Source organism: Panthera tigris, chromosome B2 (assembly GCF_018350195.1).
Source record: "Panthera tigris isolate Pti1 chromosome B2, P.tigris_Pti1_mat1.1, whole genome shotgun sequence".
NCBI classification, from domain to species: Eukaryota; Metazoa; Chordata; class Mammalia; order Carnivora; family Felidae; genus Panthera; species Panthera tigris.
In genome coordinates, this window is record NC_056664.1 from 99,856,578 (window position 1) to 99,872,385 (window position 15,808).

The 15,808-nt window shown below is 46.8% G+C and overlaps 1 protein-coding gene and 1 long non-coding RNA gene across 2 annotated transcripts in view; one reads left to right on the forward strand and one right to left on the reverse strand.

Annotated features, from left to right (window-relative positions):
* The window catches only part of TRAF3IP2 (TRAF3 interacting protein 2), a 44,229-nt gene extending 32,197 nt beyond the window's left edge, over positions 1–12,032 (reverse strand). The window contains exon 1 of the mRNA XM_007078724.3: positions 11,865–12,032. The gene's annotated coding sequence lies outside the window, so the exon portion shown is untranslated. The remainder of the gene's footprint in view (positions 1–11,864) is intronic.
* Positions 1,538–6,050, forward strand: LOC102957566. The gene is made up of 3 exons (XR_006217811.1): positions 1,538–1,640; positions 3,093–3,276; positions 3,847–6,050. It is a non-coding gene; the product is annotated as an uncharacterized LOC102957566 (long non-coding RNA).
* Positions 12,033–15,808: the final 3,776 nt, after the last annotated feature.

A 15,808-nucleotide genomic window follows, 5' to 3' on the forward strand; every position in this document is an offset into this window, starting at 1 on the left:
TGGCCTTAAGAGACCTCGTTCGAGATGTGGTTTCAGTTAATAGCAGTGTGACACCAACGTGTTTCAAAGCCCCAGTCACATAAAGTTGTTCACTCATCCTCTAGGCAAAGGCTCTAGTGCTTATTAAGATACTTTTACATGGAAGGCGATTCAAAGAATGTGACGGGACCGTCATGCAGTAGACAGCACAATGGGAAGACAGATGAATATCAACAGCTAAGTATGGAGGAGGGAAATTATAATGTGGGCTGCTGTGTGTGTGTGTGTGTGTGTGTGTGTGTGTGAAGGATACACAAGACATTGATTGGTCTGCCTTTGAGGATGCCTCTGAGGATGCAGTGGGGAGACAGTGTCCACCTTATAAACTTTAAAAATGTTGCTTCATTTTTAATCAAAAAAAAAAAAATTAAAAAAAAACAACAAAAGAAGAAAGTGTGAGTTAAAAAGCACGGAGAAAAGGTCATAGTGACATTTCCCACTTAACAACTATAGATTGTTTTCTGGACTTAATTCCCTCTGGCACTATGCTTACAGTCAAGGTAGCCGTGGCCATCTGGTTTGTGATGAACTGGCTGAACTAGCAAGGCTTGCTAAACTAGCCTTTAGCCTACAGTCCGAGTAATATTGGTTTTACCTGTAAAAATAGAACTCGTAATCAACATGATAGAATAAAAGAGAAAATTAGCCTCCCCTTATCATTTGTTTGCTTGAGATGACGTCCCAGGACACCCAAGCTCCAGCGGAAGGCAGGAGGCAGGCAGGGAAAAAGAGTACGGGAGTGACTGACGGCCTGCAGAAAGTTCCAGAGCAGGTGTAGTGGTAGGGAGACCACGAAAAAAAAAAACATCCCAGAGGTCTGTTCTGTGAAGGCCTTTTACACAGTATACCTCAAATATCATACAGAGGATACAGGTGGTGCTGCTGGTGGTGGATTTTTAAATGCCTATTTGGGGTTCCTGTAGAATTTCAGCCATATACATTTACTGAGGGCGTGCTGTGCCCCAGATCGTGATGTACGTCAATTGTCCCTCTAAGCCAAGTTTTGAAGAATATGAACTCCCCTTCTCTTGAGCCCTGTATCCGTCCCAATGGGAACCTGACAGCACCCGTTTTAAGGTGCTCCCCTCTGAGCAGAGGTGGGGCCGGCAATTTCCTACCAAATTTATCTTCAGTGCCTGTAGACAGAAACTTCTATTTGCCTCCCCACCCCCTGCCAGGTGAACTCCAACACTTCTCCTTAGCCTCACTTGGTAACGAACGTACCCATGTGCTGCAAACAACCTTTGTGCTGTTTTCTGGCCCGGAAGAAAACTCTTTTAGTGTCTAATTCCTGGCCGGCCCTCTCTCCCTCCCTGCCTCATTTCCCCTTCTCCCAGCTGGCTGACCCCCCACCCCCCTTCCTGGGAGCCGGCTGGGCGGTGCGTGCCCCTGGCCTCTGGCCTCTGGAGAAAAGAGACCTCATCACCTACCTCGATTAGACCTTGTAAAAACGAACAGGAACCTACCCCAAACACAAATATCTCAGCTATTTATTATTTTTGAGTGCTCACCATTGTTTTTCTCTCTTTCTTACACTTTTTCTACAGCTGTGAAATTGGATATGCCATACAACATGCTCTTCGGCTGGTCAGGAAACAAAGGTATTTTCTGAGGGGGTGGCTGAGTGTTGTGTAACCTCCTGCAAGCGTCTGTGGGCCCACAGCTGAGTGGAAGGGCAAGGAGGTGCCCCGAGTGAGGGAGCTAGCAAAAGGCCTGCACTCTGTCAACGGTTTCTTGTTACGTGATTCCGGTGCCACAGTTTACATTCTCCCTGGGTTTGGAAAAAAATTGTTTTAACGTTTATTTATTTTTTGAGTGAGAGACAGGGAAACAGAGAGAGACAGATCATGAGTGGGGGAAGGTCAGAGAGAGAAACACAGAATCCGAAGCAGGCTCCAGACTCTGAGCTGTCAGCATAGAGCCCGATGTGGGGTTCGAACTCATGAACTGCGAGATCATCACCTGAGCCCAAGTCAGACACTTAACTGACTGAGACACCCAGGCACCCCTCTCCCTGGGTTTTTAAATGTGAATGCCTTAATGGCGGGGGGGGGGGGTATGGCTAGATGGCTCAGTCAGTTAAGCATCCTATTCTTGATTTCAGCTCAGGTCATGATTCCAGGGTTGGGGGATCGAGCCCCGTGTTGGCTCCACGCTGGGCATAGAGCCTGCTTGAGATTCTCTCCCGCCTTTACCTTTCCCTCTGTCCCTCCCCAACTCCTCCAAAGAATAAATTAAAAAAAAAAAAATGTGATTACCTTACAAGTATTTCCCTAAAAATTGCAAATTCCAAACCTTCCAGGGGCTTGGAAGAAGCTAATAAAAAAAAGTGACAAGCGTGGTCATCTCACATAACTGGAAACCTGAGGTCTATCTTATGGTGGGAATTCTACAATTAAAACTGCTCTGAAATTAAACTAAAACTACCCCTTGGATGGTAGTAAGGATCAGCCAGCAATAAATGGCCTCTGGGGAAAGCTATGGGATTAGTAAACCATAAAAGGCAAAACAACCCTTGGTGTTTTAAACGTGTCACTATCAAATATTCAAAGAGCAAATGATTACTGAACCTACTATGTGTCCAACTCTGTGCTCTATAACCTCCTTCTGAGGCATGGGCTGAATGAAACCCTTTTTTTAATAACAAGTAATACTTACAAGTGATACAAAGTTCAAGAGTACAAAAGGGTATACAGTGAATGGTAATCAAAAGTATTTCTAAAGCCTTAAAAAGCATTATTCCTGCCCTCATGTTGCCTGTGATCCAGAACAAGAGAGAAAACTAATAGAGGAAATCAAAAGCCCTATCTCAGGGCCTTTGCACTTGCTGTTCTTTCTTCTCTGAACACTCTTTCTCTACATGTCTGCAGGGCTTGCTTCCTTTCTCCTTCAGGTCTCCTTCTCAAGTGTTTACTTGCCCTTCTCACTCCCTGTCTCTCTTCCCTGCTTCACCATCCTTTCCAGTAGTTATCACATCTTACATACTACAAAATGTGTGTTATAACTGCAAATACCTAATACATTCCTTGTTTATTGTTTCTCTCCTCCCCCAGAATTTAAACTTCATGAGGATGTGATTTTTGACTGTTGGGCTCATGGCTATCTTCTCACCATCTAGAGCTGTTCCTGGCACATAAATATTTGTGGACTGAATAAGTGATGGATGCCTGTTTTTGGAAAGAGTACAGATCTGTCTGGCTGGAAGGATCACTGACAGTGAGAACATCAGGCACCATGGTGGGTAGCAAGGAATATTGGGTGGACCAAGTACTCAGTTCTTAAAGTTACCCCACTTGGGGACCCTTCCCCTTACATCCTTGCTTCTTCTCAAATATTTATTAAGGGCTCACTAAGTGTCAGGCCCCAAGGTGAGTCTGGGCCATGCCTACGAGGTCCCATCCATGGGCAGAGTTGACCGTGAACCTCGCTTGCAGAATACAGGTGTTTCTACCATCTAGTGTAAAGGGAACATCTGGTATTCTGTTCCAGATAGGGAGCTGGTCTGTTCATGCATCATCAGGCTTTGCCCGGAAACAGTGGAGGGTGGGCATGCCTCCCAGCTACCACGTGGGTCCCTCCCAGCCCTAGATCCCTGCCAGAACTGGCAAAACAAACCCTGAGACACAATGGTGTCACTGAGAACAACTACACGCAAATGCCGCATCAGAGGGTCATGGGCAGATTAGTGGGAAATGGCAGTTTCGTTTTTGGTCTTTAATGTCAATATTGTAAACATGCTACACATTAAAAATAATCATTCAATATCTCCCACGGCTAATATTTCCATCTTTCCCTGTTTTATTCCAGGGCTTCTCACATGATATCCACATGGTTACATGGCCTGTGCTCCAGTCCCCAACAGGGGGTGGCACTTGGAGTGAAATGGAAAAACCTCTGTGTCCTACCACTGTTCTAGAGGAGAAGGCTCTGACTCCCCAGAGGGACAGAAGAGCTGCCAGCCAGGACCCTGCAAGCCTGAGTGGCAATGCCCCGGACAGATGCTCGTGGACATCCTGTCCAACTCAGCAAGCCTGGGGGAAGCTGGGACCGGTCAGCCGGTCAGCCAGGAGGATAATGGTCAAGTCTACCTGGCCTCGGGGCAAATTCCTGGGGAAAGGGAGAGGCTAGTGGGTGAGAGAACTCAACTCAAGGGAGTCTTCTGGCTCAGAATCTCTTTTTGAGGCTCAGAACACAGGTGCTCAAGCCCCACACCTAGAGATTCTGAGGTGAGGTCAGGGCTCCCGTGTATCTTTGTTTAAGTCCCACAGGTACGCAGATTCTCTTGTACTTGTACTCTGTGATCTGTGCCATTTGGCAGGAACTATCAGAATTTTAAACGTTTATGCCCTTTGACCTAGTAATTTCACTTCTAAGAATTTCCTCTACAGGGATACGGGTGTACCCTGCGAAATGAAGAGGCTCTGAAGATAGGCGATGCAGCCTTGTTTGTAATAGCAAAGACTAAAAACAACCCACATGTGCAGAAAGGTTCTGATTTTTAAAAACTGTGGTCCGGCCAAACAACGACTGCTCTGTGTCTTTTTTAAAAAGACAGAGGAAGTGCTCTGGGGACTGATGTGGAATGATGTCCAAGATTTATTTGTGAAGTTAGGAAAAGTAAAGAGGAGGACAGTGTGCAGAGCATGCTACCCTTTGTACGATCTGAGGTTGTGTATGCACATGCCATCTCGTCAGAAATTTGGAACAACGGTCGCCTCTGGAAAGGGAACTGGATGGCTGGGGAACGGGAACAGGAGGGACGCTTGCTTTCCGGAGCATTTTATACCTTATATATCTACTTAAAAGCTAGGAGAAAAGGGAGAGCTTCAGAGTGGTCCTGCTGTTCACAAAGATTAAGAATCAACGTGAAGGAAGGGGAGGCGTGTCTCTGAAAAGACAAAAGACCATTCCGCTGAGGGTGAAAACATTTGCCCCCCGGGGGCAGGAATGGGTGGGCACCAGCCAGGAACAGAGGGCTAGTCTGGAGTACACACAGCTAGGCTGAAGCAATCATGCACCGGAGTCTGGTTCTGATTCACTGAGTTGACCCAAAAGACGCTAACTTCCCTTCTCTTGGATCTCATTGCCCTTTGGACAGTGAGCTGTGGTTCTAGCCCTTGATTCTGACCGCAACTTTCTTCAAATCGGGCGGTTTTTCTCTGTCCAAGTCTCGTCTTTGGCTTCCTTTCTGCCTCCTCTGGCCTGAAACCTTTCTCTTAGCATATCCACTCTACCTTGAGTAGCCTGATTTTGCAGATAAGCTCTTACCCAGATGGCAGCGGTTCCAACATCCCATGTGACAAGGCTCCCTGGTGTCCCATTCACAGAATTTCCCACCCCCTCCTCCCTTTTCCTGCACACAGCTCTTAGTCAATCCCCTGGAGCTGCCTCCAACTCTTTGCTGGTATCTGTTCCCGGCAACTTTTTTCTTCTCCAGCACATCCTGCCTTAAATTCTTAGTTTCTTGAAACAGAGCCTATTAAGGCTTCAAAACACGATTTTTCTGATCTCACAGTTCATAAAAAAGCTTCTTTTCCTTCCCTCATCCCAACCTTCCTTTCTCCATGTCCATTACATACCGCCCTGGCCTGAGTGCAAAACAAGTTGTCTCAGGGCACACGTGAAGAGACTTCATGTCCACGTTTGCAGTGAACTGTGGCTTCTGCTTTCCAGATGGACTTACTCTGAACCAACACATATTTCTAGGATGTAGTATTTAAATGCACAGGCTCTACATTCAAACTCCCCACGTTTTAATTCTTTCTTTGCCAGCTGCATGATTAGATGTGAGACCTTGAGAAAATTACTTTACTTCCCCGGGCCTCATTTTTCTAATATGTAAAATGGGGGAAAGAACATTTGTCTTACAGGGATGTTGTGAGGATAAAAGAAGATGTAAATAAAATGCTGACTGCAGAACCCGGCCTATATCAAGCTCAAAAAACAACACCTGGGGCGCCTGGGTGGCTCAGTCGGTTGAGCGTCCGACTTCAGCTCAGGTCATGATCTCTCAGTCTGTGAGTTCGAGCCCCGCGTCGGGCTCTGTGCTGACAGCTCAGAGCCTGGAGCCTGCTTCTGATTCTGTGTCTCCCTTTCTCTCCGCCCCTCCCTGATTCATGCTCTCTTTCTGTCTCAGAAATAAACATTAAAAAAAAAAAAAACAAAAAAACCTGTTTTATTATTGTTACAACTGATTTGGCTTTAGAACTTTCTTCTAGACTATGTTCACTGGTTTTATACCTGAATGCTAGCGTTATTATATGAGCCTAATGAATGAAGACCATATCTTCTTAACCGATATATATATTTATGGCACATTCGATACGCATGGCCTCTTGTCTTAAAAAGAGCTGGGCCAGACAGGGTATGTCCTATAACTTTCCCATTCCTATTTCACAGAGGGATAGAGATACATTAAGTAGCTCTTCCAAAGTCACAGCTGAATCTAGCCTATAGATCTCCGAGATCTTTCCATTAAACCACATAGATCAGGAGCAAACTTTTTCCATAAAAGTCCAGAGAGTAAAGAGTTCACGCTTTATGGACCACAGATGGTCTCTCTCTCATACTCTTGCTTATTTAAAGAATTCGTTTTTAAGCAACACTTTAAAAATACAAAAGCCATTTTTAGCAGTATGCTGTAGCAAAAACAGACTATGGGTCACATTTGGCCTGAGGGTTATAGTTTACCAATGGCTGATACAGATTACACTGATAAAATACAAAGAAACCTTCCCCTTTATTAGTAGTAACTGCTAATATTTGTTGAATGTTTACTATGTGTCAAATATTGTTCCAAGTGCTTTACATGTATTAACTTATTTCATCCTCACAGCTACCTTATTTGGTAGGTATGATTGTCAACCTCATTTTACAGATGGGGAAACTGAGACACAGGGAGGCTAAGTGACTTTCCCAAGGTCATATGTCCAGCAAGCAGCACAGACAGGATTCAAATCCAAGCAGTTCAGCACCAGAACCCGTGCACTTAACAATCTGTTTCTTGGTTAAGAACCCTGACTTTGAAGGGCGGGGGAGGGGATTGGAGCAGCTGAGTAACCCCTGGAAGCTTCTGGAATGAATATGTTTCAGACTCTTCACCTTGAAGCTAAGGAGGCGTGGATACGGGCCACCTGTGTTTTATAAAGGATTACCGGGCGGGAAACCTGTGGTGGCTTTCCTTCATTCCAGTACAATAGAGGACATGGATGAGGACTGCAGAGGCATCTTGATTTGAGAAAAGCACTTGATTGGATCTCATTAAATTTTAATCATAAACTGAATTCAAAATAAATTGAAAACTGGTTGACAGAGCACAAACAAAGGGTGATGATAAATGGTGATGCATCTAGAGAGGGGATATCTTCCAGGGGACGCCTCTGAGGCAAGGACGGATGGGATTTAATGAAGGTGTTATGTCCCGGGAAGAAGACAAATAGACAGCAAGAAACAGAGGAAGGGCAGGAGTGAGCAGCCTGAGTAATTAATAAACCACATTACCAGCTCCTAAATAATCAAGGCTTGCTGTTCACCAACCACGTGGATTTTTTTTTTTTTTTAAAGAATTCTTTGGGTCAACAATAGTCTTGAAGAGTCCTAGAGGCACACACCATGAATATTTCAGGTAGACGTAATAAATATATACATTTACAGCTAGAAAGATCCTCAGATCCAATTTGGATCCGATACTTTCAATTACAGATTCTCAAGGTCTTACTTCATTCTGCAGAGAGTAATTTTTTTTTTTTATAAATTAAAAGTCTAAAAGCCATGTTATTAAAAAAAAAAAATCTTTAAACTCATTAATGCTCTTTGTTTACTGCCCAAATGCATGCAAACTTTCACAATGTCAGTTTGCTCAGTGGAGGCTGGTTTTGAGTGAACTGTTTGGCTCCGGTTCAAATTCCAGTGAATAAATACTTCCAAGTTTACTTGCAGAATTTCCCAGACAGAGAAGTTCTTCCATTTGGTTTGCCAGAGGATTGGAAGCAGTGGTGAGCCCTGGAGACAAGGGAACATTTACTGGCCCTTGTTCATCCCCTGCACGGTACAACTCACATCAGGCTCAAGGCAGCACGGCATGACCTGACCTGATTTGAAGTTCACTCTGGAACTGTTCTGAGCCGCTGAGCAAGGAGACCATGGACTAGTGGGAATGGACTGACCCGGCTATGTTGTTAGTTGGTGATAAACATTTGGAGAGCAACCTCAAACCAGCCCAGGTTTTTGTTTGTTTTGCTCCGGATAAGGTTTCTCTCAGCACATATCTGTGATTCTTAATTTCAGTCCAAGCCCTAGAGTGAAGACGAAGGGGCAGAAGGGAAAAATCAGGAGAGGAAGATGAAGGGATAGAACATAAGAAAGGGGAATGGAAGAGGAGAGACACAAGGAAAGAGGGGAAAACTTGAAGGACATTTAAAACAATTTGCCTTTTATTAGTGTAGGAGAGAGACTTATTTGTGATTTTTATGTATTACTGAATCTGAGAAAGGGCAGCTGGAAGGGAAGAAAAGGAATGAATACAGTGAAAGGCGAGAGTGTTGTAGGTAAGCTGGTGAGCCAGGAAGAGCCTGGACGACAGCACAGAGGAGGAAGGCAGATCGGAGATGCCAGGGAGATCTAGTGACCCTGGGAGGGGAAGAAGGAAAAACACTGGGACCCCAGGGCAGGAAAACAACGAGGCAGAAAAGAGCCAAGTTTTCCTCATCGCTGAGGGACCTGCCAAGATCCCAGCCAGCCTCGGTGTTCAGGGTGGAAGGAATGGGGACACGCAGGCTGGGGGCGGCAGTCAGTTCCATCACTCCCAAATCGCTCCACCTCGGCTGCCTGGTCAGGGAGCCAACCCAAACTGGCACAACTCTCCGGTTCAGCCGGTACATGAAAGGCCCCCCCACCTCCTCGGCCAGGATACAACTTGCGGCCTCCGGGAAGGTCTAGATGCATGCACGCACGCACGCACAGAGCAACACGAGCGGCCAGGCATCGAAGTACATGTGGGCTAGTAGAGGCCTGCTGGTGAAGAGACGCAAAGAATGTCGGGGGGAGAAGGGACAGCTGGGGTTTCATGAACTAAAAATATCTTGGTGACAACGCACTTAGAAGAAACGGGAGAGGCCCAAGGGGAGAGCTTCTTGATTCCAATCCTCAGATGCTTTCTCACGAAAGGCTGGCAGGATTGTTTTGATAAGGAAATGTGGTCAAACATCAGGGGTCATTTCATTGGATCTGAAAGGAATATAAAGTTTAATGTGCCTCATCTGTGCCCTTGCCCACCCCCCCCAAAACAGTTGCCTGCAATTGTTACATATTTTTATGGGCTAATCTAAAACTTCCTGCTGCAGAAAAACGGTTGGATTTAGGGTATTTCTGAGATTTCTATTCTGTGCAGGGTAGAACAGATTTCATTTAGACAAACTACCCACATAATCTATCTTTCTGAATGCCTGTTAAAGAATGCCTGCAAATCAAACTACCTTGTATTTTCAGAGCGTTTGAAAGTCACTAACTCCTTAACCCTGAGAGAAACAAGCTTCAACACTTTCTATCTTTGCACCCTCCAAGAGTCAGTATCCCTGAGTTAGGATGATGGTGCATCCATGCTGGTTCAGTACCCTGACTGCACTCCCTAGTCAGCCCACCACACACAGTGAGCAGAGGCACCACACTGTTTCATGACTGCCATCAAAAAATGACTTGGAGGGGCACCTGGGTGGCTCAGTCAGTTAAGCGTCCGACTTCAGCTCGGGTCACGATCTCGCGGTCCGCGAGTTCGAGCCCCACGTCGGGCTCTGGGCTGATGGCTCAGAGCCTGGAGCCTGCTTCCGATTCTGTGTCTCCCTCTCTCTCTGCCCCTCCCCTGTTCATGCTCTGTCTCAAAAATAAACGTTAAAAAAAAAAATTAAAAAATAAAATGACTTGGAGCTGTAACACCAGATTAAGAATGGCTACGGGTGGTCTTTCTGGGTAAAAGCAGGGCTGGCGGCTGAGAGCAGTTAGCCTCATTTCAGATAATGGTGCTTCACCCTTCGAAATTAGAATCAGTAATTCATCACAGGTGAAACATCTTGAAATTCCTGCCCTCTCATCCCGGGGGTCATAGAGAGGGCCATCTAAGAACGTGACAATGACTACACCAGGGCCTTTCCACAGAAACAGTTTAGCAATACTGAAAGCACTGAGTCAGCCCATCCCCATCAGCCAGGGCCTGTTGGAACGGTAGTGACAAAAAATAATTGCCCAAAGAAATAACAACAATAATAAAGTAGTGGTTTGGAAAAGGTTAAGGATCCTGTGTCTGCCATCTAATGTGTCCAATCATAGCCATCACCCTTACATGCTATTAGGATGTACTTCATAGCTTCCTTTCACCTCCCATTAAAGGCCCCACATGCAGTGATTATTGGTCTAGCCCAGGAGTGGTTTTCAGCTCCAGCTAAGTCAGTAATGCAACCTTCTGGAGCCAGGCTGGTCTGCCAGTTCTCTGGCCTGCCATGAATCTGTGGGCAAGTGCATAGGACAGTTCTTCCTGAGCAACCCAAATGGGACATGAACTAATTTAAGAAACCCCGTTTTATGTAACTAGAGCCAATAAAAACGCCTAAATTCCCGGCAGCCTCCCGCAGAGCCACGTGGCTGCCCAGCTTCCCCCAGCCTTTGGCCCTGACTGAGGCTTTTACCTTGTGCTTTCAGAACAGGTGAGTGAAACAAGTCAAAGCAGCTTATGTGATAAAAGCTTGAGCACCTATGAGGTGTTTGATAGTATACTTGTGCTAAGGGGTAGAAAAGGATTAAGAAACAAAGTCCTTTTTCTCAAGGAACTAACCATCTAGTAGCAGGAGGTAAAATTCATATGTTTGAATAGTCAGTAAACAAAGTAAGTCTTCCAAGATCACCCATTACGGCTAGCCCTCTGGGGACTCCCATTTTCCTAGCTTTATTTAGTTAGAAGGGAATTTAGACAAAATCATGTTAGTTCACCCCCCACACACATTTTATTGATGAAGAAATCCAGTCCTAGGGAAACCAAAGTGATTGCTTAAGCCACAAAGCCAGCAAGGAATGGAGTGAGGACTTGAAACGGAGTTTCTTGTCCTTTTTTATTATTTATTCGGTCTCTCCCCCCGCCCCCCATTAAAATTGCCCTATTCTAAGAGACCATCTTGAACTTGAAAGTCACATGAAACTTGATGAGCTTCTAAGATCGAGTAATAGCATTTCTCTCCTTGTTTTCTGTGCCAGCAAACGTCTGGGTTGCTCCGGAGGGGCGGGGGGCTGTGGGAGAGGGCTGGGAAGGCAGCCGGGAGCCAGCGCAGAGCTGAGCTGAACTTCCTGGCCCACGAATATGGGGTTGATCTTTTCCCTGCATGAAACAAGGATCGAGAAAACTGGGAGTTTTCCTTCCATCTTTGCCACTGACGTGTCCCGGGGCTGGAAGCCAATGACTTAATTTTTGCCATCCCTGGCTCCCTCCTTGGAGAAGTGAGGCTGGATTCTTAACCGAAACTTGTGGGACACGAAGTACTCAAACAAATGGTTCCCAGACAGCTCCGAGAAAACACCCGTGTGTGCGCTTTCCACCCCTCAGAGAGTTAATCTCCTCTCGCCTGTCTGAAATACTAAACCACCAGCACTTTCTGGCAGCCAGATACTTAGGTGTCATTTTCTCAGCCCCAGCCAGTCTCTACACGAACAGGTTAGAAAGGTGGGGAGTGGGAGGTGGGGGGAAAGTAAGGCAGAACATTTCAGTGAAGGCGAAAACTGCTTTTGGAAAATGGGTCAGCAGCTAAAAAGTAAGGCCAGGCAGGCGACAGCTCTGAACGACTTACCTTAGCACCACCACGGACAGACAGACCGGCCGACGGGGTGGTCGTGCTCTCTCCTTCTCACACTCCACCTTGGGTCGCTCCCGCCTCCCTCCTCCCTCTCCAGGCCCAGGTAAGCGGTCGAACAAGCTCTGAAGCAGGAAGTGGAAGTTGTATGCAAATTTCTACGGAGGCTAGGAAGCCTCTGCCGAGAAAATCTCCCTGTGGGCAGTGAATCAACAGCTGAGAAGTCACTTTATTTCTTAAAACAGAAACCTCCTTCATTCACTAGAAAAGGCCACTGGCTGACCAATTGGGGTGCATTTTTGTTTCCACCACCCAGCTAAGTAACTGCAGAGGAATGTCCGCACTGCCCTGGACCTCGGTGCTACTGCAGCGCCCTAGCCCTAGACAAGGTGTCTGGAGAGGGGATTGGATTTGGGTGTTAAGATTGGTTATTCATTAGCTGCTCCAAAAGAGGAGATTAGGGGCAGATAGCGGGGTGGAGTGTGAGTCAAGAGCTTCTTACTATCTCTGTTTAAACGTCAGCATTTGCTGCCCTTGCTCATGTGAGGGCAGGACTCACTGCCCATCCCCATGTGAGCGTGCGTGCGTGCGTGCACACACGTGCATGCACACAAGCACAAGTATGCATGCACTGTCCTCCTTTGGCTGCGTTTTTCATGACCTCAAGTTTATTTCCTCTCCTTCCTTCTCCTTGTTTAATCCATAGACTGGAGAATTTATTGTCAAAGGAAGCACATGATGGGAGCTGTGGCCGCTAGAGCTCTGGAGTCGGAGGGATGTGGGTGTGAACTCAGTTCCTCCACTGGCCGACTGGGCACCACAGCCAGGTGCCTGGGCAGGCACACTGTGCTCCTGGTGCTGGCCTTGCTGCCCGTTGAAGAGGCCCAAGGGTCAGCACCCGCTGCCAGCCATCTCTCCACCCTTGTGCAGGGGACAGGTCCCAGAGCATCCCCATCCACACTGCCAGGTTCTGCTCAAGTAGGTCACACGAAGTGGGTTGCTCTACACTCTGCAAGCAAAGGAAACACGGCTTGTTTTTAAAATAACGTATAACAGGTTGCATATATTTTGGTATCTCCTTGTGATGGAATACTATGCAGCTGTGAAAAATAATAAATATGTATGTATATATTTCTACATTCTAACGTGCAAAAGTGACTATATTATTTATTAACATGATCTCATTTTTGTCAATATATATGGCAGATAAACACGTGTGCATTCATATATAGATTCATGCTTGTTCACTGCTGGTTGGCCCTGACACCTGCCCGGAACATAGTGAGCAACCATTCTATATGCGTCAGATGAATAAATCATAAATGTCTGGAAGAACGCATCCAAACTGTTGAGTGGTTTTCACCCCCCGGGAATGAGATTGAGGGCAATGAGTGAGAATGGAGGACTTATATACTATTTACACATGTGGGTTGTTTGATTCTTTTTTTCCACAAACATATTTTTCAAAAAAAAAATTGTACTTGCTACCTTAGCCTTGAACTTTCTGCCTCAAAATTACTATAATAATAATCTTTTTTTTTTTTTTTTTTTAGTTTAGAGAAAAATAGTATTCTCTGTGCGGCAGCTGGTACCAGGACACTTTGAAAAAGCTATCTGTGTTAGGAGAGGAGGACAGAGAAGAAAAGAATGCCAAGGGGAGGAAATAAGAAGGAGAGCAAAGAAGGGGGCGGGGTGAAAAATAGTTTTCATTTCTCTTAGGTCCGTTACATGGATTGGGAAAAAGCCTGGAAGATGCTTCTGTCAAGTACTACCTTTGGAATACAACTCATCGGGAAGAACAGGGAGAATCTTTTTTTCCATGGCTCGCACCGACTGTTTCCCCAGCCACGAGGCCTAAGGGCCCTGGAGGAAGATAACCAAGTGCTGTAGTGCTGCTTTGAATTGCTGTCAGCCGGGCCTTCCTCCCGTCTCCAGTTATCCTGAACAGAAAGTCAGCCACTTGCCGGAATAGGTTAATGGTTCCTACCCGGGAGCCTTCACGGAGGCCCCTACTGCAAAGAAGCATGGGAATGTAAACTGTTTAGAACGGGAGAAACTCCCATCTAAATGTGCTGGAGGCAGTTACAGTGAAATGTGGATGCAGGGGAGGTGTCAGGGAGTCTGGAAAATGAGCACCTCTGGCCCCCAGGAGTCCCCACTGGGGTTCTCACTCTAGCACAGACCCCCTTTTAGCTGCCTTCACAGGAGAGGGGCGCTTCACTGAGAACCCACCATTCACCGCCTATCAGCACATTTAATCCTCCAACAGTCCTGAGAGAGGCATCGACTGTCATTCCCACTTTACCTTTGAGGAATCCGAGGCTCAGAGACACTGAGTCACTTCTCCACGTTCACACAGCTAGTCTGTGGCAAAGAATTCTGGAACTCGGGGCGCCTGGGTGGCGCAGTCGGTTAAGCGTCCGACTTCAGCCAGGTCACGATCTCGCGCGGTCCGTGAGTTCGAGCCCCGCGTCGGGCTCTGGGCTGATGGCTCAGAGCCTGGAGCCTGTTTCCGATTCTGTGTCTCCCTCTCTCTGACCCTCCCCGTTCATGCTCTGTCTCTGTCTCAAAAATAAACGTTAGGGGCGCCTGGGTGGCGCAGTCGGTTAAGCATCCGACTTCAGCCAGGTGACGATCTCGCGGTCCGTGAGTTCGAGCCCCTCGTCAGGCTCTGGGCTGATGGCTCGGAGCCTGGAGCCTGTTTCCGATTCTGTGTCTCCCTCTCTCTCTGCCCCTCCCCCATTCATGCTCTGTCTGTCCCAAAAATAAAAAAATAAAAAATAAAAAACATTGAATTCTGGAACTCCCCCACTTCCAGGTGGATGCTGCTTCTTGCCCCTTCTTGCCGTGTTGTGGTCTGTCCTTCCCACATGCTTGGGTGAACACAGGTAACTTGCTTCCTTCGCACAACTCTGGACAGCACTCAAGAAGGAAAAAGGGTGTAGACAATAAAAGGGTGGAGCTGAGATTGCCAGTCACGTGAGGCCACGTGTGTCCACGGCGCTGGCTGCTGTATATGTGCTAAGCAGAGGAGCCAAAATACGGGTCAGCTCTCACCCTCCAGTTAAATGTCTAGGAGGGGAGGATTTGTGTTTGCCAGCTTCTAGCGTTGCTCAGTATTCTTGCAACACACATAATTAGATGAAAGTCGGCCGGCTCTCTCCTCCTCTGTAAACAAAACAAAACAAAGCCATTTGGATCTGATGTTCAGAAACTCTCCATTCTACGGTATTTAAAAAAAAATTTTTTTTTAATGTGTATTTATTTTTGAGACAGAGAGAGACAGAGCATGAATGGGGGAGGGGCAGAGAGAGAGGGAGACACAGAATCGGAAGCAGGCTCCAGGCTCTGAGCCATCAGCCCAGAGCCCGACGTGGGGCTCGAACTCACGGACCGCGAGATTGTGACCTGGCTGAAGTCGGACGCTCAACCGACTGAGCCACCCAGGCGCCCCTCGATTCTACGGTATTAATCCACGAGAAGAAGGGGAAAAGATTCATTCCTTGGACAAACCTTGATTTTCCATTTTTAAATGGTATGGTTTCAAGTGCTGGAAGGGCAGAGTGAATTTCCCTGAGGACGGCCACGAGGAATTTCCCTGAGAACGGCCCTCGTTTGGAGGGTCCCTGGCACTCACACTCTGCTGGCTGACAAGTCTGTGGCATGGCCGTTAAGACCGATGGCAGCAGGAGCAGAAACGCCCAGAAACGCCCAGGCCCCCAGGGTCTAGTCCTGTTCTCCTGCGTATTCCGCTCCCCCAACCTTTAGTGAGCACTTGCCTCATTCAGACACACACTAGGTGCTAGGCATGCAAACTGAAGGATTCTCAGCATGTTCTCGTGTGCCTGTCAGAAGCAAAAAACTGAAGAAACAGGGCAGCTCCAAACCAACCGGCCAGCAAAACAAAGCTGCAGAGTCATCTGGCTGCTGCTTCTCCACTG